At 44.5% G+C, this 25,592-nt stretch overlaps 1 protein-coding gene across 6 annotated transcripts in view; it reads left to right on the plus strand.

The window, feature by feature from the left end:
- The window catches only part of atxn1a (ataxin 1a), a 64,276-nt gene that overhangs the window by 4,245 nt on the left and 34,439 nt on the right, over positions 1–25,592 (plus strand). Inside the window, exons 2-3 of one of the 6 annotated variants that reach the window (XM_035528794.1) lie at positions 10,291–10,364; positions 17,954–18,028. The exons of 3 other annotated variants lie outside the window; for them this stretch is intronic. The gene's annotated coding sequence lies outside the window, so the exon portion shown is untranslated. 2 more of the 6 variants (XM_035528795.1, XM_027006310.2) reach the window with 2 other exon arrangements.

A 25,592-nucleotide genomic window follows, 5' to 3' on the forward strand; every position in this document is an offset into this window, starting at 1 on the left:
CCCTTTTCCATTCTCCTTTCCAAAAACATGTGCAATAGACAGCCAAGGGTACATCAAACATAGATAAAACTGAAATGCAACATTCATGGAATTCCTGTCATCAAGCTTAATATAACACCCACCTTAGTAGAGCATTGCAGATTTCATTTATAATCTTCATTTGTGTGAATAATGAATTCTTCCATTGTCATTAATATTTTTTGTAACTTTGGCCACATTGAATTTTTGAGAATATTGGGCTGCTAGGGCTGAGGTTCTGGCAGTGATGAATGGTGTGTTCTGCGGTAAAGAGGCTGCCTCTGATATGCGGCGCGTCAATAGTTGTGTGAGTAGCTGCAGCGCTCAGATGGAGAGGCAGGTTGACTGAGCAGCAGACTGTGGACTAATGAGGCCTGACACAGATAAATGTGGCTAATCCAAGGGGCCACACTGTGATGCTCTTTTCCAGGCATTAGCACGGAGACAGAGACGGAGTACTTTACTCATACACTGCTGGAGAATGACTCTAGATGTGTGACTGTCTGTGAAGCAGTTGATCCCCCCCCAAGTTTATTATGATAAACTGTGTATCCTGTAAACAATGTACAGTGATTTCATGATAATATAAACTAAGAGGTACAGCGTTTGTTGACTTTTTTAAGGGAGATTTATTGGTTGAAGTTACTTACGGGAGGATTAAAAGATCAGAAAATACATTTAGGATGTATATTGATATTATCATATTCAATTTTGTTTGCACCAACTAACAAGTAATTTTGGAGTATGGAGAGTGCTGTATATAACAAAGTAGGTTTGGGCCATTTTCCAGGGGTGCAAATATCACTGTCATCACAACCCATAGCTAGTCAGCTTGTGATAAGTCCATACTGACCTTAGTGCCCTCTGACCCTCTCTATTCCGCAAGCTTCATAGAAATCCACATTTAGTGTAGTAAAATAAAATTCCAGTTTCTAGTTGAACTGCATCCAGCAGTGATGTTGTCCGGGGTGTCGCATGCACAGGTGGGACTGGCCAAGGAGAGCTGACAGCTCATGCTGTGAAGGTTCCGCATTTCCTAATGTCAGTGTGTTGAGTGCCAGTCAGAGGGACCACCCCGAACGCACATTCATACTGCGGCCTCTAATGTCACGCATTTGTCCTTCATAGTAGGAGAAGGGAAGGAGTGCAGAGAGGAGGATCATTATGAACAGAGCTTTGGTCTGCATCAGAACAAGGGGATGCCCGGCCCTTTCTCTCCTGATAAGAGAAGTGGCAGTGAAGGACAGAAACTGTTGTCCTGCTTGTTGAACACTGCTGAGCACTCCCACAGAGGGAGATCGTGTTCACTGTTTAGTGTCACAAGAGGGTGGGATTCCAGACACAGTTGAAGTGCAGGCCACAATGAAGTGCTTTCAGTGGAGCCATGCCATGGATTAAGGCTTATTCTGTCTATAGTAATTTGACCCAAGACATTTTTCTTTCCTGTGCAAGAATTGGTGATTCTGTCTAGATTTAGCTCTGCTTGCTAATGTTGCACAGCATGTCATTACCACAGTTACCCCTGAAGCATGCCCTCCAACCACACAAACTTGCATACACACACAGACATTTATAGTGGGTGGTTTTATAGAGGCTGGCTGTTATAGTGAAAATAAGATGCACTTTAGTGGCTGGCTTGTATAGCATGTGTAGGAAGAGTGTCTAGGCAGATGGATGAGCAGGAGGGTGGGGGTAGCCATACATGCCATTTTGATGTGACCATGTGGCTGAACCTATCAGTCCTGAAAACTTTGCAAACATATTGCTCAGACGTGTTGGACCTATTAAGCATAACATAAATATTTTACATCTTCCTGCCTGGAAAGCTAAGTGTGTCCTAGACTTCCTGTCCCTTTTCACAGAAACAGATTCATCTGCCCCAGCCCAGCTGGAGAAGCACTTTTTCCAGGGAACACCCTTCTGTGCGACTCTGGGGTCCAGGGTCACCAGTGGTGAAGGTGCAGGGAGATGGCTGCTGCTCTAGTCACTCTGGAGATTACATCAGAACATGCATGCCACAAAGGGGCTGGAGGAGCCTCTTTTTCCTGTGGGGGAAATTATTTGATTTTGAATGCTTATATTGCCATAAACTCATTTAGTCTTAACACAAGCCCTACTTGGCCACAATCATGGTGTGAGGAGAGCTTTGGCTATTCTAACACAGCTGCTAATAGATGGGTAACCGGCTACCAGTATTTAGCAAAGTAGGATCACATCTATGTAGTGTTTTCACAGAACATTTGACAGCCACCCTGTTAGCAAAAAAAAAAAAAAAAAAAAAAAAAAAATTACAGGCTGGATTCCCACTTTCAGGTCATGACTCCGAGAGTTCACAGAAAACGGCAGCTTCCAGAGCAAAATCTGCCAATTATATGTTCCACATCTTGCATGGAATACTAGGAAACTGCTGGATTAGAATGTTTTATTGAACTCTTTCAAAATAGGCTCTGGGTCTTAAGACTATTTGCCAAATGCAGAATCTGACTGTTCCATCAGTTGTAGCATTACTCAATCCTATCTGTTCCGGTTTATGCATTCAGGTACGTGCTGTTGTTGTTATTGTTGATTTTCATCTCCTACATTTTTTAATGCTTTGTTGTAAAGGCATTGCTCATCATTACATAGGTTTCCTGCTTTAGTATTTCTAAACTGGAGGCAAAATCCACCATAGCAAGAATTATTTTACTTGAATGGGGGGTGTTTGCTTTTATCATGGTAAAAGGTTGCCTGGCCTCACAGTTTGTTTATTGACTGTTGAACAGCGCAGTGTCCAAGTTACACTCCTTTTTTTTTTCTCCCGCTCCTTTTCTTTGAATTTTGTTGAAACTCACGGACAGTTTCCAGCTGACTCTGTGGTTGGCTAATGCCTTCACACATTCCAAAAGATGACACGAAGTGATACCGAACTGTCACTCGCTCAAAGCATGACACATGCTTTTCTCACGCAGCCAGTTTTATAGTTTGGATCATGCAGTTTGCCACTACTGTACAATCACATTTGCTAGCTGACGTACCAGAGGTCAGACTGACAAGGTTCTACCATTTTGATTAATAATGATGTTTTATTCATTGAACAGGTTGTTTAAGAAAAGCAGGCGATGCACATCTAGATGATTTTTGCATTGTTCTTGGGAGCATGGCAGACACCATAGCTGCATTTGTTGAAAGCACAGAGCAGCCTTCTCATAGTTAATTAAAGGGTTCCAGATCCTTCCCACCATTGCATATCAGTTACCTCGCTGCTCCTAGAAGCCTCTGTACCACTGATCAGGGCTCTACTACAGTGATGTGGCTTGTTGGAAGAGAATCGAGCCTTTACGTTTCATATTCAGGATGGAATGGCAGGGAGGACATAGATGTATGTGTGTGTTTGTGTCTATGTGTAGTTTTAGTTCATGAGTATTCTGTATGCCTTTGGGTTGGAGATGATGTGTGATCCATGTCGTGTAGCATGTGGAAAGTTGTGGCAGGTGTCTGCGCCAGGCCTGAAGGGAGTTCTGCAGGGGGCTGCCAGCCAGGGTTCTTCTCAAGGTGAAGTACAACATCTTTACACTGTAGGGGCAGAGTTCATCGACAGCACTCGTCTTCTGCTCCAGTGTTCTCCTGACAAGGGCCCGTCTCATTTTATTGAGTCACCACCCACACATTCCAGCTACAGGATGTCATTGTCCTCCCCTCACTTACACACACACACATGTACGCATGCATGCAAACACATGCACGCAAGCACATGCGCAAACATACACCAACTGGGTGCTATCTTCTGAACACCGGCTGTAGTTAATTGAAGATAGCCATTGTCCCCCAGGGCCCTTGAGAAAGTTTTCAGGCTTTGACGATTATGCTGAAATCCAGGAGGCCTCACATCTCAGTAGATATCATTGGTCCCAGTGTGCATTAAGGAACAGCATTGTTGTTCAGCAGGGAATGCAAAACAGCTCTCCTGTGTGTAAGTGTGTGCATATGTGCGTGTGTGTCTGTGCTCATGTGTATGTGTGTGTGTGTGTGTGTGTGTGTGTGTGTGTGTACGTGTGTGAGGATGTGTGTTTGTGCATGTATGTGTATGTGTATGTACACAAGCGCATCCTCCTGTCACCTCAACCTTCATTACACAAGCAGGGTCATCATATACAAGTCTCAGGGGAGAAGAAGGATGACTGCCTTTGACATGTCTCATGTACAGCACCACACATACACAGGCACAGTTGGGTAGAGAAATTGAAGGACAGACATGCTCTTTACAGCTTTAGTTTTAAGTACATTTACTAGGAGCTGTAGTGAAACACTGATGCAGATGAGACTACAGGGTTAGTAAGGGTTAGAAGAGGAACTCTGCTGTGGAATATGCAGAATGACTCACTGCCTGCAAGTGTCATCTATTGCTAACAAAAACAAAGGCTATTTTCTTCCTGATAAAAAATCCATAAGTTCATAGTGCATTCATTAGTCATTGGGTTACCCTTAGCTTCATGCTGCAAAATGCATGCACAACATCTGTAGATGGCATTGTATCATGACCTACATTAGTTACGATTTCTGGGCATGTCACTTCCCTATTCCTGTGCACTATGTAAATCTGTGGTTTTAAATAAAGGACATGCTGTGTGTGGTTGGACTCTTTCCAGACTTACAGTACTCTGGAATGTTTTTAAGATGAGCTGTTGAATTGCTGTATACATTGTCCTGAATGCATTGTGCTGAGAGAGAGAGAGAGTAAGAGTGAGAGAGAGACATGCAGGACACATTGCAAGAATACAGAGATTTTCAGTGAAAGATACATAAACATTCAGTTATACCATTCATTGGCAGAGACTCTTGATCTGAAGATTATAAAAGTATAGAAGAGCTTTGGTGGTGTAGTCACGTATACACTGTCTCTCTCTCTAAGTCTTTCTCTCTCTCTCTCTCAGCACAATGCATTCGGGACAGTGCATTCAGCAATTCACACACACACACACACACACACACACACACACACACACACACACACACACACACACACACACACACACACACAGACAGACAGACAGACAGTGCTAGTACTATTACTACGATAGAGTGCCATTAGCTGCAGCAGGGATCATACACATCAGTGGGCTCTAGGGTGTCTCGGTCTGACTGGCCACCACCTAAGATGAACTCAGCGTACGGTATGTGGACAAGAGACCTTCCTGACGCACATGTGCGTGGAAGCTCTGTCTCATTTATCATCCATCACCAGTAACAGAGGCATGGCAAGCACGGGATGTGGAGAGAAAGAGGAAGCAGGAGTTGGAGTCAGGGTCACGGAAGAGAGAATGTTTCTCTATTAAAAAGACACAGCTGGGAAGGGAAGTGGAGTCTCGCCAATATGAGACAGATTGAATAAATTGAGCATGTAGGAGTTGCTTTTTCTGCTGGTGGGGTGGGCAAAGACTGAGGTCTGGATGACTATCACAAAATCTACTCACTGTCTTTAGTGTGAGCTGTATTATAGCAGTGGAGAGAAAGACATAGGAACAAGCTCACAGAGTAAGACACTGTCTCCTCTGGTGACTCCTCCCTCCAGTTGAATTGCATGAATGGAAACCCTGTTTCCTGAGCAAGGACAGCCCTTGTTGTTGCTGTGTGTGTGTGTGTGTGTGTGTGTGTGTGTATGTGTGTGTGTGTGTGTGTGTGTGTGTGTGTGTGTGTGTGTGTGTGTGTGTGTGTGTGTGTAAGAGAGAGAGAGAGAGATCCCAGCAGACCTCTGTGCTGGTCATCGGGATGGGCTACTGTATCAGAGCCTTGTGTTAGAGATCTCTGCTCAGTGTGGAGTGCTGGGTAACCCCGTCAAGTGATGCTGGTGGAGACTGTCTGACTAATCGTGCTAATACTGCTCTGCTGGCATTCTCCATCTCTCCCCCTGTGTCCCTCTCGCTCTGTTAAGGTGCTTTTGTAATTAGTCCCGATTGGCCCAGACTCCATGACTTCTGAGGTGTCCGCCCTCTTTTACCCCATCTTACCCCCAAGTGCTTTTGCTCTGGCAGTGAGCAGCAATCTGCCCCCCTTTCCTGGCCCCAACGTTTGGTTCAGTGGGTGAGAGCAGCATAGCAAATGACACACACTCATCTGGGCTGTCAGTAGTTCTCTGTTCTCTGCTTTGTTATGTTGTCAGTTAACATTGTGGATATGACTTTGTGTGTGTGTGTGTGTGTGTGTGTGTGTGTGTGTGTGTGTGTGCGCGGAGTGGAGTGAAGTTTTGCAGTAGAGCATATGGTCTTGTCAGGTGTGTCTGCAGGTCCCACAGGTCAGAGGTCAGCCATCTGGTCAAGGGGCAGAACTTTCACCTGGTTGATAGGGCGTATGCTGTTTAATGTGGTTAAAGCCTAGTGTGTGAGTGAGGCTGGTCGAAGCTCCTGGACTTTGCCTTGCTTGATCAGTAACTGCTGTAACTGGAAAACTGGATGTGTGTTCTTTTTGTGCAGGATTCTCATACTGCCACTGGAGAAACTGGACCTTCTCCCTTCCACAAACACCCAGCATCTGTGTTGAAAAAGCCAGCTGTGTGCTCCTGTATTTGCAATATCAGCTGCTAGTGGGGTTTCACACTGAGGGTTGCGTCTGCGTCAAAATAAGATGACATTTTGAGGCCTGCTCAAAAAAGAGATTATTTTGCTGAGAGGGACATATGCAATTCCAGAAAGATCTGGGCAGTTCTTGTCTCGGTATGGAATCCTCTCATTTTATCTATCTCTCACTCTTTCTGTCTTCATTTAGATTTTGGTAACATCATACTACAGTATTGGCAGTTTTTTCATTGTTTTTTTAGTTTTACAGTTTTGGCCAACAGATATAGGTCGGAGTTGATCGTAATCAAAGAGCTATCTTATACTGTGCTTCTCAGACAGATCACCAGAGACAGAGATGGAGGGAAAGGGAGGAACAGGGAGGGAGAAATTGAGAGAGAGTATGATACAGAGAGAGGGAGAGTGGAAAACGCAGAGAGAGGGAGAGTGGAAAACGCAGAGAGAGGGAGAGTGGAAAACGCAGAGAGAGGGAGAGACCAGGCTCTTTGGCAAAATTGTACCTGATACAGTCATGCTAATAAAACTAACTTGAATTGAATTGAATTGAATTGAATTGAATTGAAGTGACAGGGAGAGAAGGTTTAGAGTGAGGGAGAAGAAGGAACAATAGAAAAGAGTGATAGACAGGACAGAGGGAGCAGAAAAGACTAAATGTGTGAGAATGAGAGCCTGTTAATGGGCGTGAGAGAGAAAAGGTTGAGGGCAAAGCACTCTTGGCCCATCTTTCAGTAATATAAACACAGCTGCTTATGTGCACAGGAGATGAACTTGACTGTGCTGTGAATCTTTCCTCACGGAGGGAAAACCCTTAGGAGCCAGACACGCACACACATACAAACACACACATCAGCTGTAGAAGGGCGTGCAACTGTGTTTACAGAGGACTGAAGCTCCTGTCTTGCCCTCTTTCTTTTTTCAGAATGATACTTTGATACACTAGATAAGAGTGGAGAGCTACTATTGTTCGTAGACTTCTTATTCATGGCTCTCACTGGGTTTTAGTACAATATCCAGGTGACTCTGTAGCTGTGCATACATTAGTTGGTTACAGGTAGCCAGCAGCTATGACTAGCTTTAGTTAGTTAGTAGGTATGACTAACATGTTAGTGTTAATCAGTTCACTGAGGTATAATGGGCTGACACCATAAAGGAACTATATAAATAGATAAATTACTAGTTTAAAGTATGTAACCTAAAGAGAGAGGATGACCCTCCACAACTGCCAAGCCATGACACATGAAGTTCTTAATGGCAAAATAAGTGAATGGGACTCATGTTGCTATTTTCTGAAAGCACAGCAGTGGTGTCATGGTGTATGTGCCCAGAATGATATAAGTCTAACCCAAAAGCTGTCACAAACTTGGAGACATAAGAAAGAGAATGGAACAGGAGCCAAAGGTTCTACAGTGTCTACAGTGTCTACAGTACAGACAGTACAGACCTACAGTGTCTTTCTGCAGAGTTGCCTTGGCTACTGTCTTATGTGACCTGTCATTGGTTGACTCGCTCTGTTCTAGCAACAGACAGTCTGATGGCATAGGAACAGAAAGAGAGTTGAATGTCAGTTAACTGATGGTCTCATCTAAGCATTCACTGGAAAGTTTTTGTGAAGTTTTTAAAAACACTTTAAACCCATCTGTTATACTAAGTTTTTAGTGAAATTCCCTCATGATCTTCAGCTGTATGAAGCATTCCGGCTTCCTCTGCACAGACATTTGTGGTTTTACTGAGTATTTTCAAAACTTCACAGTATCCTCTGGCATGTTTTTTTTTCTGTGTATGCCTTTTAGAATAATAGCTTTTCCATACTCACTCACGCACTCAAATTGTGAAGTGGGAGGAGTTTTATTGACTGCAGTTTACTATTACAGAGGTGTGATTGTATGGGAAGTGGGAGTGGCATACTATATGTCTACTCTGCTTGTTCATCTAGTCAGGTTTTTATGGAACTCTCAGTGTGAAATGAAACTGCTACCTACAGTTGTGGTGTCAGAAAAAAGAGGGCCTTTGCATGCGTGTATGTGTGTGTGTTTGTGTGGGCGTGCATGCATGTGTGTATGTATGTGTGTGTGTGTATGTGTGTGTGTGTGTGTGTGTGTGTGTGTGTGTGTGTGTGTGTGTATGTGTATGTGTGTATGTGTATGTGTATGTGTGTGTATGTGTATGTGTGTGTGCGTGTGTGTGTGCGTATGTGTGTGTATGTGTATGTGTGTGTGCGTATGTATGTGTGTGTGTGTGTGTGTGTGTGTGTGTGTGTGTGTGTATATGTGTGTGCATGTCTGTCTGTCTGTCTGTCTTATCTATTGCAGTTGCTCTTGTCCCTCCCTCCACAGTGTTGCAGAAGTAAACTTTGTTACTAGCTTAGTGGAATTAAGGTTATCTTGCTCTTCGATTAATTTCTCAGAACTGTGTCAAGGGGCAGAGGGGAAAAAAGCCAGCGTGCATGTTCACACACACACACACACACACACACACACACACACATACACACACACATACACACACACACATACATACACACATGCATGCACGCCCACACAAACACACACACATTGCAGATTATTCAAAGTGGGAGTATTGATGAAGAATCCATATAATTCTGATTTTTCTTTTGAATCGGATTCTGAGATCTCCCTCAAAGAAAGAAAAAAAGAAGCAAAAATTCTGTATCTCTGAGTTTGAGGGGAGATCTACATAAGCTTTATTAAAGTAGGTGCTGGTATACCTGTGTTGGTAGGACACCATATCCACCTTATCCGTTTCCATGGAAAAGCTCATATTCTTTCCCCCCAAGCGCTAGGTTTGCCTGATTGAGCTATCCTTTCCCTGCCTCTGTCCAAGATGTTACCTTAATCACTACGAGAGAAGCCAGGTAACCGAGGCAGCAGCTCTAGACTTGAACAGCCAAAGTAATGCATAGCTTACTGTGCCTTTTGTCATCTCGCACAACTCATTTCAAACAATTAGCAGTTTACTCTTTTTCGTCTCCCAGGACATCTCTGTTCCAACATCTCCCTTGACAAATGCAGCTCCTGCATTCCCTGCTTTCCGCTTCATGGGCTATGGCTTTGGAACATAACTGTGGTTCACTCAGAAAGCCTTTTACATAAATTCAGCAACTGGTAAGCAAACCTGTAACAACAGAGGTTTTAGTGCTGAGATCAAGTCTGGAACATTTACATGGCATTTAGCTGAGACTCTTATCCAAAGAGAGTTACAATTATGACAGTTGAGAGTTAAGGGCCTTGCTCAGGGGCCCAACAGTGGCAGCTCGGCAGTGGTGGGGCTTGAACTGTCAACCTTCCGATTACAAGTCAAATACCTTAACCACTGAGCTACACTACCCCAATATGAATATACGAATATTCATATGAATAGCAAGCAACCTAAATCAGACTCTTGCCTTTGAAGGAAACATTGGTTTGGAAAGAAGTGAACCCACTTGTGTTTCTGCAAAGAGCAGAAATAGTTTCTGACTCAAACAAACAAAGAGTGGTAACCATGCCGACAGCCACCTATAAATAGGGGCCAGTGTTTGTTTTGTGAATGCCCCCTCCCTTGGGACCTTCAGAGTCTCTCTCAGCCCTGATTGAGACTCTGGAAAAGAAGCATTCCCTCTCAGTGCACACCTTCAGAATGGAGAGGGTGTGGGGGGAAGGGGGTCTGGAATTGGAGTGGACTTAAAGTAGAAGTATTCAATCTCTGGTTTCCCATTCCATTCCAGGTTTTTGTTCTGCTACAGCTCCCAGCACATCCTGTCTTGATGATCAAGTGCCCTGCAGCCCATGATTGTCACTGGTATGAGGACCTGGGACAAATCAAAAACCTGAAATGTTTGCAGGATTGCGGAGGGGGTATGAGGACGTTACCTTTTTTGTTAGAGGACCTAAATGTCAATTGTATGGGAAAGATATGTTACAACTCTACTGCTTATAAAACTCACCATACTCTTGTGCATACTAGGACATCTCTTCTAGAAGATAACATAGATTATTGAGTATTGGTGTTTAGTGCTCAACTCAGCATTTAACATACTAAACACACAGCATTTAACGCACTGAACTGTCTCACAACAATCCTAGATTGCCCTGTACAATCACACCTTAACCCTTCTCTGTCATTCAGACCACAAATGACACATGTATTCACACAAGCCCCAACAAGCTGAACCAGTGCAGAAACCAGCCTGCATCTTCTTCCTGGCATGTGCATCTCTGTAGCCCAGGCCAGGGCATGGGTTAGACACAGCAACTCCGGACTCAGCATTCAGAGTTTGTCACTGTCCACTGAAAGAACGCCTTGATAATCTTACCTGTGGGGTCCAGTCTAAGTGGTGTGGTGATGGGTAGAGCTGGCCTGCTGCCTGGGCAGTGCTGGGGTCTCTGGTGACTGTGTCAAGCCAGGTGGCAAGAGCTCAACCTCTGGTCACAGGTCTGTGGAAATGATCAGCATGGCTATTTCTCCTCCTTCTCCTCCTCCTCCTCCCTACCACATGCCGTCTCTCTAACATGGTCTCACTGAGATCTTAAGCTACCTTCTTGCCTGCCTTTGGTCCACCTATTCTCTTTGTGCTTGTTACCTCTACTTTGCTTGATCACTTTCAGAAAGTTCCCGTGTGCTTTGGTTTGCACTTTCTCGACCTTCTTCTTCTTTCTTGGTGCTTGTCTGCATCTGCTCTCTTGCTGTTTCACCTTCACATGTCTCTGAGCTCGTTCCGCCCCCCAGATTTCACTTCTTTCTCTTCACCTTTTTCCTTCGTTCATCATTCTGTGTTTACTGGTCAACAGTGGCTGAGTGACTCATTAGCTTTTCTCTGTGGATGTGTGAGCAAAGCCAGTGCTGTTGCTGAAATCATCTTCCTGCTATATGCTCTCTTCTATAGTGTACCTTAATATTTAGTGGAACTAAGCAGAAAAGAAGGGGTGGTGGTGCGGTGGGGTGGTGGGGGCCCACCTATACCTCCCTCTATCCCGAGTGGCACCCTGCATCTGGGGGAAGAATAGGCCTGCGTCAGTGGACATGTTAAATGTAGACAACACATGAATCTGATAACTGCGTGTGTGCCCTACAGAGTCTGTGTAGAGCAGCATCTTGGGGTAGGGTGGGGTGGGGTGGGGTGAGGTGGGGTGGGGGTGGGGGTGATCCATGGTGGTTGTGGATCCAGCTGTAGTTGTAGCCAGCAGGGCGTAGATAAATCTTTCATGCTGATATTCCTGACTTCTGATAGATCATACTTTTTCTCTTTGGCTCCCACTCTCTCTCTCCTCCTCTCTGACTGTCTGTCTGTCTGTCTGTCTCTTACTCTCCCTCCCTCCCTGGTGAGCTTGCTCTCTCTTTTCATTCCATCTGAATGGATAGCAGCTCAACCACCTCCCTTCTTTCTTCCATTCTCTGTGTCTTATCTCCAGCGCCTCTTTCATTTGTCTCCAGTAGTGATCACTGCCAAGAAAGCCACTCATTCACTGGAATGCTCTGCTCAGTTCTGACTGCACACGCTGTCACAGAAACTCTTGCTATGCTTGCTTGTTTTCTTTCTGTCTCCTCCCTTCCCCAATCCGAACTTGAGCAAACCCTCTGATGTTATGTGTATAGTATGTCAGTTTGAGTGTGGAAACTGTGACTGACTGCTAGACCTGAGGGCCTGAGCGTGGAGCCCCTCTCCTCAGCCACTGTGCTCCAGTTTGCCACAGCTGTCAGTGCCTCAGAGTACCCAGAGCAATCCACCCCTAAGCAAACACAAACACACAGTCTCGCAACCCTGATGTTTGGCTTCCCCCTGGACAAAATGCTTTCTCTGGATGCTCACTCTGTTTTCCACCCTTGTCCTGGGTATGCTTATGTTTTTTCTCCCACTCATCCTCACACATTCATTCTCTCTCTCTCTCTCTCTCTTTCTTTGCATCTAATTGCTAAACAATGAGTTAATTACCTGTGCCAGGGCTTATGAATTTATTCATATAATCTGTAATTACCAAAGCCTTGTGGAGTGCTGAGCAGTAAGGTTCTCAGTTCACAAAGGGGCTGTTCATGTCTTCATTATGGGAGTGAGTGGCTCTGTATCCATTAGGTGGCATGGGAAAGAAAGGTGCTTCTCTTGGATACTCACTATAATCTGAGAACACACATCCCTCCATCCTGCCAAAAGTACATCAGGGTTCTTTTTCTTTGTCTTTACAAATGTCACCTATGAAAATCATCTATGGCATTTCAGTTAAGATGGGGAGCCGTCTTAACTACAAGCCACCAAGAAAAAGATATCCACTGTTTAAAAAAGGAAAATATTTGTCCTATTGATTTTATTCTGTTGTTTTATAAAAGGTAGATATCAGGTCAAAGTATATATAGAGTATAGCTGTGTGGATGTCTGTAGATTTGAGGAGATCTCCATCGATTGGCTAGTTTCCAATTAGAAACAGACCCATTGTGTTGCTCAAATGAACACCATTCCTGAAGCACCCAAGTAGGCTAGCAGTCCATGTTCATGTCTATGGAAATGCAGGGTAGGTCAGAGTCAGAGTTCTCGCACATTAAGGCTGTGTTTCCATTAGCGACATGACATCCAGCGCTGAGTGATGATCTTTAATATCTCTGTCTGCTCATGGGCTCAGGAGGAGCTAAACACTCCTCTGCAGCTGCAGTGCTGTGGGGAGAAAAAAAACTCCACAATATGCCTTCAGGAAATTTAGCTTATGAATCTTTTTTTCTTTTCAGGAGAAATGAATACAAGCCAGCTGCATATTCTTACTGTTTTGTAGTCACTCAGATCTGGGGCTGAGGAGATGCTGGGTAATTAGCCTAGTCCATATGAAAGTGTTGTATAGTGGCTAATGATGATCAACAAGTGGATGCCTTGTGCATAAATTAGAGTAGTTTTGGCCATGTAGTCTTTGGATAGAGCCTGGAGGAAAGGCTAGCCATAAGCCAGACAAGCTGGTCATGCTATCTGTGTGGGCAAATGGGATCAAAATAGTTGTTCTCAGCCTCTACATTTGCATTTGTAATGGTCTGTTCTCACAGTCATTGTTGTATGAGGCTACAGGTCTCGTGATCAGGAGGAATCCTGATCTTAGAGGCAGGAGCTCAGGTCCTAGTAGTTCCTCCTGTGGTAATTGGCTATGTTATCTCCAATGGCTTTCGCTTGCTCTTGGCTATCTTATCGTCACCTGTCTCTGCACGGCAATGAATTTACATTAATTTACATGTCGTCCCCTTTCCATTCATTCCATGCTGCTCTGATTTTTCATTTCTTGTTAAAAGGTGGAGCATGCCCAAACAGCTATTGGAAACAGCAGGAGTGATGACAGGCTGATGAAAAAAGTAATAATTGTGGCAGTAGTGTGGTGCTGATTTATAAACCCATTTTAATTTTCAAGGGTCCTTCCTTGCTCCTGTGTTTCTTAACTAAGTACAGTTTTCTACATAGGAGGAGCCAGTGGCCCATTGTGTTGGCCCAGGCTTCTGACTAGAAAGTGCTAGTGTAGAATTCTCTCTGCCTACACACTGCTTGCCTGCATGTATAACGTCCTCTACTTCTTAGAAGCAAACAACCAGGTTAAATAGGAAATCTTGCAACATGTCATCCAGTAACATTCCATAATGGATATAATTGGAGCATGTTTGGTACATGCTCCACGCTTATCCACTATAGCATGTTCCACCTTTATACGCTATGGAATGTTACACATGCCTTTAACATGTCTCAAATGGCCCCTATTATTTATGAAAGTGGTATTTGATATTTGCAGTGGGACACACCAGGTTGGCCCCTGGACTCTGTTGAGGTAATCTTCAGAACATGTTTAGTCAGTGCTGTTCATTGGGCTGGGCTCTCTGACTGTCAGGAGTAGAGGCAGAAGCGGGAGGCCCGGCCCCAAAGCCTTTCCAGAGGGTCGTGTTGTTGGCCGTGGGTGAGCAGCATGGGGGTGCATGGCTTTCTCCCTCTGCACAGTCTCCAACACCTACTGCCAGATACTTGCGGCCTCCCTGACTGATGTAGCTCCCAGAGTGACAGATACTGCTGGCTTTGATGCCTTCAGTGGAGGGGAGGAAACCATAGTTTCTCCCTCTCTCTCTCTCCATCACTTTCTCTCATTCCTTCTCTCCCTGTAGCACATAGTGTGTGTTTTTCTCTGTTCTTCTCCTGTGCTCACTGGCTCTCTGTCTATCTTATGTAAAGGGAAACTTGACATGATTGACTGTCAGAGACACGTAGTTCTTGGAATGTGGACTCAAGCAGCGTGTGCAGTTCTGTCACACCCTGAAGACAGGCCGAAGACACTATGAACTTTGCACACTTGTAATCGTGTTTGAACAACACATGTACCAACACATACACAGTCAGTAGTCTCTCTATCTCTTCCTCTCTTTCCCTGTCCTTCTTCATCTCTGCCTTTTCTCTCATTTTCCATCTTCTTTTACTCTCTTTTGTCTTCTCTTTTTTCTGTATCTCTCACTCTTTCTATCATACACCAACATGTAAGCCTGTAGGAGACACCAGAAAGAATTCAGAGATCAGCAGAGTATCTCTCTAAGATGGAATGATTCATTGTCACACATTCTTTCTCACATGCACGTACGCACGCACACACACACATACACATAGGAGAGCTTGGGAGCAGGGTATTTTTAGAGCACGTTGGCAGAGAGAGCTGGGCGTGTTTGTGTTTGTGTGTGCGTGCATGTGCGCATGCGTTCGAGAGTACTACACACAAAACCAGAGTGTGATCAAAGGAATGAAGTGACATCACAGAGGGTGACTCAGTGTGCATGTTCTCCATGCCTTCCCATGCTGGAGTGGCAGCAGCACAGACACAGAAAGCACTACTGACCCAGCACCATGGCTCTCAGTCAACCCACACACCTCTTTAACTCGTACAGCAGACTGTGCCAGCCTTCCACTGCTGTTATGCAAGCCCCCTCCTTTTTACTGTGCAACAGAGAGCCACAGCGCAGGATGGTGTCAGTGGAGACATACCAGGCTGGTGCAAGGGACATTCCATTCTGGTGTAAGCAAATGCTGAATTTGAGTTACTGAAGTGTCTTTGCAGCTGTCTGGCCATGCCGTGGGTCTGCACCCAGCCCGGACTGCTCAGGCAGGGTTGGGTACAGAGACAGGGGGAGATTAGTGGGCAGCTAATCGCGGAGGCAGAGTGGTGCTTTGTAGCCGGTTAGAGAGACATCCTGAGTGCATCAGCATAATGAACTGAGGGTCTGGTATTCTTGCTCTAATGATTACAGGACACTTTAACTCATTTACCTTGCATGATGCTAATGTCAGGACATGTGGTCAGCACAAGAAGTGGGTGTGTGTTCTGTTCATCTATGTTCTGTTCATGTGTATGTATACACACTATCCAAAGAGGTTTAATGGTGTTTGGCATCTGCGTTTGATTCTGTGTTTGTGTGTGTACAGTTGTGGCCAAAAGTTTTGAAACTGACATAAATTTTGGTTTTCACAAAATTTACTGCCTCAGTTTTTGTTTTGTTTTTCTTGTCAGATGTTCATATGGTGTAGTGAAGTACAATTATAAGCGTTTCATAAGTTTTTTAACTTTGCATTGACAAATACATCCAGTTTAAGAAAAGACTTAATATTTACTGTGTTGACCCTTCTTTTTTAAGACTTCTGGTCAAAATCTTGACTGATGGCAACCCATTCTTGCCTAATCAGTGCTTGGAGTTGATCACAGTTTCTGTGTTTTTGTTTGTCCACCCAATTTTCAAGGATTGCCCACAGGTTCTCAATGGGATTTAGATCTGGGGAGTTTCCTGGCCATGGACCCAAAATTTCAATGTTTTGTTCACTGAGCCACTTGGTTATCACTTTTGCCTTGTGACATAGTGCTCCGTCATGCTGGAAAAAGCATCTGACAAAAAAACTGAGCAAGTAAACTTTGTAAAAACCAAAATTTGTCAGTCTCAAAACATTTGGCCACAACTGTATATATGTACTTAAAATCCAGAAGCACTTGTGTGTGTGCTCCATATCCAAGGCTGTTTATGTGGCTTTGTGATGTATTGGTTGTCATACCGTGAATAATGGCAGCCCTCCAGGATTCTTTTCCTGTGTTCTCAATGTGTCCATAAGCCACTAAGGCAGAGGCTTTGCTAAAGGAATAGTGCAGTGTTGTTTCCTCAAAACAACACTGTATTTTTTGCCTTTTTCACTGTTGTAGAACTTCATCCAGTTCTGAGTTCTAAATGATCTTTTACAGCTGCAAGCATAAAGACTGTTCAACATCCTGTTAAATGTTTTTAATTCATGGGTTATGTGAATTATTAATGGGCATTATTCCATAAATAATAATTATTTACCAATTAGCTTGATAGCCTGTGTTATGGCATTTCTACAGTCAGTTCCCTCTGCTCCTGTGCAATTCTCTCATCTGTGGTGAAAGCAATGATGCCTCACTAGCCACAACATTCAAATCAATGTGAAGCAGTAAAATAGTTTCAGCTGAGTTAGATTACATGTATTCTTCCCCTTTTCAGGTCTTACGATAAGATTTAAATTACTGCACTGAGGATATGCCTCATCCTGTACACTATGGAAGGATTTTGTCTTTATATCTTACTTCACCAGCACATATTTCACAAAAATACAGTCAAACCCTTTGAAAATAATTTAATTGTGCAAAATATGTTTTTGAGGTTTTTTTTTCCTAGAACACACCTGCCTGTGTGGTGTACTGTGCACTAATCTCTTTCCCTCTCTAAAACACAATCTTTCCCTCCATGGTTCTTTTGCGGATTATTCCCTGCCACACACAGCCATCATACCAGCACCACCACCAGAACCACCACCCTGCCTTCACAGAGCCCCATCAGCCATTCACTGTGTCTCCTCCTCCCAAACTCGCCCTGTCTCAGCTCTACCTCACTGCTATCTGGAGCCATCTGAAGCACACACCTCATGACCTACCAGGGTGGAGCAGAAGAACACGATGTCAGGCATGTCTGACCCAAAGGAGATGGAGCCCTAGTGTGGTTGCCTGTCGGCCCACTCGCCAGGTGGTGTTCTAGCACATTCAGGCACGACACCCTTGGCATGAGCGCACCAGGAATGGTGCTGTCACTGATAAGGAAAGTGAAAAATGAAGGGGCTGCAGCCTGTGTTGTCTTTTACATATCAGAATCCCCACCCCCAGAGTGAAAGCACCCCACCCAGTTGAAACCCTGCTGTGGGGAGAGAGCAGGCAGCAGCTTGGTTAGCCTTGCCATGTCCCAGTGTGCCCGTGCTCATGTTTGAGGTGTGGCTGATGAAAAGACATCACTGAACGCTTCTCAGATCGAGACTTCATCTATTTTAGGGGCAGACGTTACCACATATGCAAAAAGAGGTGTGGGAGTGCTGTGGTTATTGTATGCTCTCTTTGTCTCCATGGCAGTGTGGTAAGGGAAGGCTTGGAGCAGCAGCCCTAGAAATGGCAGCCATCATGGGGAGAGGAGTCAGGCAGGGCATGGTGAGTTCTTTCCTAATAACATGAATAAGATGGATGAAAGGATGGCAACAGAGTACTGAGTAATCAAGCCAGCAACTGACTCTTAATACCCCCCCCCCCACACTCCCTTCCCTTCTCTTCCTCTCCATTTCTCCTCTTATATTAATCTGTCAGTGCCTTATACACTTGAATTTTCTCTCATTAATTTTTTTTTTTTAACTAATTGTAAGAAGCTGCTGTTTATTCAGCTGTTACAACCCTTTATGGAGACACTCTGAAGAGCTCCCTCTGCTGTCTGTGTATGGCATAGAAAGAGAGCAAGGAAAGCCTCCATCAAAGTCGCAGCACAACACCATCTTGTTTTCATAAGGACACTAATACTAGTCATTGGTTAGATGGCACCCTCAAGAAGATTACAAGCTGAGAGCATGATACATGATTGTTTTCCAATATTTACAACAGTCAACAACACTGTCATGTAGTACCAAAGAGGTGCTAGTATGACACTTATAAGCAGCATCCATTTTTTTCAAAGCTGTGTTTTCTAAAAACAGATATGGTATACAGATGATATGCACTAAAGATCTGATTTCTGTGGCTGGTGGCACAGCATGTTTAAATGCATTAGAAGCTAATAGAGTCACAGTGGTACACATGCTGCAAGCTCAGAGGTTAGAAAGCCCACAGGCGGAGAGGGCCCAGGCAGAGAGAACTTACGTCTAATTATATCTATATTACATCTCTGCACAATACATACGTGATGTTACCTCACATTCTGACAAGGTATAAAAAGAAATGTGTGTGTGTGCGTGTGTGATTTTATTTCCCCAAATGGTATGATAATTTCTCGATTTTGTAGAATACAATTCTTTTAGACTAGTTTCAGAAAGTGATTTTTTTTTTTCCAATGTTTTTTGATGTGAGCAGTCATTGAGTGCTCACATCAAGTACCTGCAGTCCTGGCATTGCACAGGTAGAGTAAGTTACCAGCCTTTTCTGGACTGCATGTTTGAGATGTTTTGTATTGGTTTTTTGCAGTGCATAGCAGCATACAACAAAGGCTCTTCAGTTATGGTGGGTGCTGAGTATTTAGTAATCAGCAGACACCCTGATCTGTCTCCTGCAAGCCCAGATAGAAAGCACGGTGAACTATGCATGTGTGTGCGGTTGGGAATCTCTCCTCCAGACTGTGGGTGAGATCTGAGCTCTTGTAGAGTTGCTACTTTATGTCTAAAAATATGATGTGAGTTCACAGCTTAGATGGAGGTTTTCACCGTTGATCACATGGATGAAGTTCCTTGTGAGCCAGAAGCTTTGAGGGTGAACTGAGCATGCCAGAGGAATAGAAGGGCACAGCGGGTGCTGGGTGTGCCTGTCGATCAGCAAGATTCGGTGAACCTGCCACCGTTTTGGCGTGTTTGTTTGTAGTATCGTACGTTGAAGGCGTGTGTTGTATAGCATGTTTTTGGAGTTTATTTTTGTGATTTTAAAGGCTGGTAATAACAGAAGTCTGAAGCCAAATTTATTTATTTAACGAACAGGATTGACGTAATCCAAGGTCAGCCCACGAAGCCTCATGTTTGGACAGTGTCACATACCAACTAAGTGTCATATTGGGCAGAAGCACTGCAACACTGATCAGTTCACCTTGCAGTGGTGGCCACTTATCTCATGGGCTGTGGGAGGAGTTGATGTCACTGCAGTGAATGAGCACCTTGGCCATCCTGCCATTCAGGTTTATGCCCCTTGCTGCCCAAATCCCCCACGCTGTGTCTGCTCCAGTGACTCTAATCCCCTGAGGCAACAGTGGATCCTCTTTTGGACAAATGGTGCTGGTGTTTTAGATACATCTGCATACATATCAGAGTGAGATGTGGAGTGCATAGGTGCTGCTCTGCAGATGGTGGGTGATGCCCACATGGTTATACAATGTGAATTGTGTAATGCAGAGAAATCGCCTACCGGTATGTCCCCAAGCCCTCTGTTTTGCTTTCCCTCATGGTCTCTCCCATTCGTTCTGTGCATCTCTCTCTGTCTCCCCCCTCCCGGTGTGAGAACACTGTACTCTCTTGGCAGCATGCAGCCATGTCACACTCACTGAGCCTCTGACTAGGCATTACAAAGAGCCGCTACCTGTCAGTGTGTGTACACATAATGGGCCTCCCCCACCACAACTCTCTCTCTCTCTCTCTCTGCAAAAACACGGTAGGCCCGCCCTCTTTCACTCCTCGTAGGAATGAGGTGGAACCTTCTCTGATGGAAGATTTAAAAGAAACTGTTTCAGTCAAGTCACAGACACAAGTAAATAGACCTTTGTACTGAATTCCTAGCTGAGGTGGGGGGGAGCTGAGATGGGTAGATGCAGAGTGTACAGCTGTGCCCGAGGGACTGTGGGTAAAGGCAGCTGGCCTACTCCTTACATGTGTGGTCATATTTATATGGTATCTACATGTTTTGTTTTTTTTTAATGTTCGTTGCAAGGTAACATTCTTTCATTCTTTTAGTATGAAGTGCTGGATGAAAGAGGAATGTTTTTAACTTTTCTTGTTGTATTTAGATTTTAATGGCTTTCTTATTTTGTGTGTTAGCTTAATACACATATGCGCATGCATAATCATTCCTCATCATTTATGGATTTGATTATTGTCATTAATGGCTTCAGTGAGAACATGCCACCCCTGCACAGTCATTTATCTGTGCATAAATGCTATATAATTTAGTGGACGTGGTCATGACAATGACATCATCGGAAGGTAGACTGTGTGTTGCCAAGGTTTCCAGGCTGTGTGTATAGATTGGAGTCTCTAGTGCAGAGGTTGTTCATTATTCTTTGATGTGGAGTGTCGAATACTTGAGAGGGACTGCTGTGGAAGGTTCTGGGAAGTCTACTTGACAGCGATGGCAACTGCAGATAGTGGAGGTGGGAGTGGATGGTGGAGGCAAGAGCCTGTAAGTCACAGCTGGAGTGCCTGTCTGGATGGACGCACCACCACAGTCCACTGAAGAGGGGGCCAGGGAAAGAGAACAAGAGTCAGGCTTCTGACCACTCTCTCCTGCCCTGCTCAACAAGCCTGTTGGCCGGTATGTCGGATGGTCTGTCAGTTGGTCTATCAGTCTGTTGGCCGGTTTGACGGCTTGTTTGTCAGTTTGTCTGTCGATCAGTCTATCAGATGGTTTGTCAGTCAGTCATTCAGGATAGCTTGGTATAGTTTTGCTTGCTGTGAGGCAATGTGAAGCTCCTGGTCAATTAGCCTGTATTCAGTAATTCAGTATCACATGACTGGTGCACAAACAGAAATTTTGTGTCCACAAACTATGTAGAAAGCAGTGCTATATAGCCCCTCCCTGAGTGGCTAATACGCTTCCTTTAGTCTGGCTCTGCTGAGGCTCAGGTTCCATGTGAGAGGGCAAGAGGGACTTATCTGTCATACATTGTCATTCATATACATTGGTATATGAAGATCTGAAGGGATACTCAGACAGTGGGCATTTCTTTACTGTTGCTCACTCTTGGGGTAATACTAGAGCCTGTCCTTAGCCCTGCTGTACACCCACATGCACACGTGCACACACACAACCCAACCAACTTTCTATCTGTTCCTTTCTCTCTCTCTCTAATCTCTCTCTCTCTCTCTCTCTCTCTCTCTCTCTCTCTCTCTCTCTCTGTGTGTGTGTGTGTGTGTCCCTCGAGAGAGATACAAGAGGAAGAAGGGGAAAGAGGAACAGAGACATAGGTATATGTGCAGCAAATTGTATATTCTGTAAAAGATATATACCAATATGGCAAGGTACACTCTGTCTGCCCCCACCCCCCCACCCTCCATCTCTCACACACACACACACACACACACACACAAACATACACACACACCTCTGCCTCCCCATGCCTGTGCTCCCTGTCCCCCTGCAGTGTGCAGGTTGGGATTAAAGAGCGTGGGAGTCTGGCAGTTTTACTGCTACCTTGGACTTTCTGCAACACTGAACACCCAGCACCACACCAAGGTTAGCGACGGATGTGTGTGTCTGTGCATGTGTACTTGTGATATGCATGAGTATTTGATTTGTATTGGAGTGCCTGATTTGTGTTTTCTGTGTGCTTTCATGTGTGTGTGTGTGTGTGTGTTTGTGTGTGTGTGTGTGTGTGTGTGCATGTGTGTGTTTGTGTGCATGTTTGTTTGGGTGTGTGTGACTTGAGAGGAAGGTGGAGCAGATTTGACTGAGAATTAACAGTGTGCACTTGCAGGCAACCTCCATGTTGTGTGCCTGTGGAATGCATGGATCCTAATGCAGCTGTATTATCACAGGCACTGGCCCATTAACAATTGCATGTGTAATTTCTTCCCTCTCCTGAGTCCAGCCCACTCCTGCATGGGTGGATTAGGTGTGCTGGGCAGTTTTGTCAAACTCTGGAGATCCCTAAACTGTTTCACATAGGGTGATGGTACCTACAGGGACAACTCATTATGACTCGCTGTAATCCCCCTGTAATCCCTGTGGATGGTCCAACTCCTACACTAAACTGTTGCATCTGAGACATATCAAGTGACTGTAAATCGAAATTCACAGAAATGCGTATATGTTTCCTGCATTGTTTTCGGAAAACCACTAACCATTCCAAATTGTGGATAAATGAGAGTAGCTCTGCGAGTGCGTAGGCAGCCCGGATCTTTGCTTTCATGAATGCAGAGAAATGTAGAGCAGCATTTCCCCTACCCCACCAGCCAAGTGTGTGAGTTAGTGAGTGAGTGAGTGATTGCATGAGTGAGTGACCGCTTGAGTGAGTGAGTGCATGAGTGTGTGAGTGAGTGAGTGAGTGTGCAAGCAGGAATGTGGGGGAAAAGGAGCATGAGGCTCAGGTGTCGCTTTGACTCTGGACTGCTCCTCCCCCACACCATCCAACAACACCCCACTCCAACTCCCACAAAACACCACCCCACACCACTCCCCAAGGTTTGGGAACTTAGTTCATGTTGATTAGTTCACAAATAGCTCTAAGTAGAAGGATTGGGCCTTATTAATGACAGCTCTAGTTAATGACCTCCCCACTTTAATACATTATGGCCAGTGGCTGAGGTCCAACTTAGTTTAGTAAAGAACACATGCTAAGCTAGGTTTTGTCATTTGTTTGTTCATGACAATGCAACATACAAGAAAAAAGAAGAATTATCATTATACATTGATTCTAAAGGAATATTTGATGTTGGATATGGTGTTTTAAAGTTTCCTATTATAGTTCTACAGTTCTGTGTAGCGAAGCATGAAAATGGAGTAAGAGTTATGATATCGGTGTTTTACACATTTTCTGCTTCTGTGTTATGCCATTCGCTTTCTGAGTTCCCTGTGCACCACAGGCGGTGAGGGGCAGGGCAGGCCACGGGAGATCAGAAAGGGCAGATCATGTGGGCTGAGGGCTGTTTTGTTTGAAGGTGGACTGTGCGTTCCTGAGTTTGGCTGGACCATTGGACAGCTTAATGTGAAGATCAGAGCAGCCTGGGTGGAACATGCTGTGTGGAGAGAATGTCCTTAATGGAGGTGTACCTGACACACTCCAGAAAACTGAACTCTTTTACTTAAACATGGCCACTGATACCAAGGTTAATGTTAATGCATGCAGGCACACGCTCAGCCTCGCGAAAACGTACACACATGCACGCACGCATACGCACACACACACACACACACACACACACACACACACACACACTGTCTTAGTGAGTGTAATTAATCCTCCTGCTGTGTCACGCAGTGACTCATCACATACACATACGGCCAGCCTCACTTTGCTAGAGTACACACAGTACTGCTAAATGGCTTCCACACACACATGCTGCATGTAGGCAACTGCACACACACACAAATACGCACATACACACTCCTCTGGCGATAACAGACGATGGAGTATAGTGATAGCATCACAGTCACACATGTACACATTTAATATTTGTCCCTCCCATCATGCAGACACACATGCGCACACACAATATTAAATGGTAAGCCACAGCAGGAAGCTCTTTGTGCAACCACCCAACGTATGTAAATGAGGAGCGAGTGGGGTGTGAGTGCTCAGCTCCCATGCAAATGTAATGGAGACCTCAACCACAGAGGTTATAAATAGACACCCAGTGTGTGACTGCCTCAATGAGCTGTGGCTCTTAAAGATACACACCTCATCCTCTCCTGGCCCCTTACCTCACCTGGACCGCCATGGATCACTCAGTAACCTGGCCGACATGCAGATGGGAACAGAACAGATGGGAGCAGAACGTGGTGGGGGTAGGGCTGGGCGCGTGGCAGTGCAGACGTGTGGTATGAGCTGCTTCTGCACTGATGTCTCAGGATCGTTGGGGAGGGAGTGTATGTGACGTATATGAAGGATCACATTTACTTAGTTTTTTCTCAGGCAGGCCTGACTCCTTCTGTCTGTTGGCTAACAAGAATGAGAGAGTGAGAGTTTAGAAAAGTGGGGTAATAAGGCCTGAGATTACATTAACCCAACGAAGAAATCTCTCCAACAGTGATTGAGACTTTGTCAAACAGCCTTGCACTCTAATGTAAGCAGTGTTTTATGCCTTACTGTCTGCTTTCCTCACAAATCCGGACTGTCCCAAACTCACCTTGTTAAAATGTCACACATTGTGTGTGAGGTGTGCTTTTCATACTTTTCTGTCAGTTTCCATGCAAGTGTTTGTATGTGTTGGTTCACATGGACGTATGTGGATGTGAATGTGTGTATGCTTGTGTGTGTGTGTGTGTGTGTATGTGTGTGTGTGTGTCTGTATGCTGACTTCATATGTGCTTTTGTGGTCCCATTATCATCATGTAATAGAGATATTTAGTTAAATATTGTCATTTTACACATAGTGTTAACTTTTCTCAAACTTCCTCTTCATTTAACCATCTCTATGTGTTTGTGAAGCCCGTGTATGCATGTACAGTGTTTGTACAGAGTATGTTTGTGTAGAGTATGTGCTTGTATAGTGTGTTTGTGTAGAATATGTTTGTGCAGAGTGTGTGTTTGTGTAGAGTATGTTTGTGCAGAGTATGTATTTGTGTAGAGTATGTTTGTGTAGAGTATGTTTGTATAGTGTGTGTTTGTACAGAGTATGTGTTTGTGTAGTGTGTGTTTGTACAGAGTATGTGCTTGTATAGTGTGTGTTTGTGAAGAGTATGTGTTTGTGTAGAATATGTTTGTGCAGAGTGTGTGTTTGTGTAGAGTATGTTTGTGCAGAGTATGTATTTGTGTAGAGTATGTTTGTGTAGAGTATGTGTTTGTATAGTGTGTGTTTGTACAGAGTATGTGTTTGTGTAGTGTGTGTTTGTACAGAGTATGTGCTTGTATAGTGTGTGTTTGTGAAGAGTATGTGTTTGTGTAGAATATGTTTGTGCAGAGTATGTGTGTGTTTGTGCAGAGTATTTGTTTGTGTAGAGTGTGTGCGCAGGGTGTGTGTTTGTGCAGAGTGTGTGTTTGTGAAGAGTATGTGCTTGTGTATACTATGTTCTTGTATAGTGTATTTGTGTAGAGTATGTTTGTGCAGAGTGTGTTTGTGTAGAGTATGTTTGTGTAGAGTGTGTGTTTGTGCAGTGA

Source organism: Electrophorus electricus, chromosome 8, assembly GCF_013358815.1.
Source record: "Electrophorus electricus isolate fEleEle1 chromosome 8, fEleEle1.pri, whole genome shotgun sequence".
In the NCBI taxonomy this organism is placed as follows: domain Eukaryota; kingdom Metazoa; phylum Chordata; class Actinopteri; order Gymnotiformes; family Gymnotidae; genus Electrophorus; species Electrophorus electricus.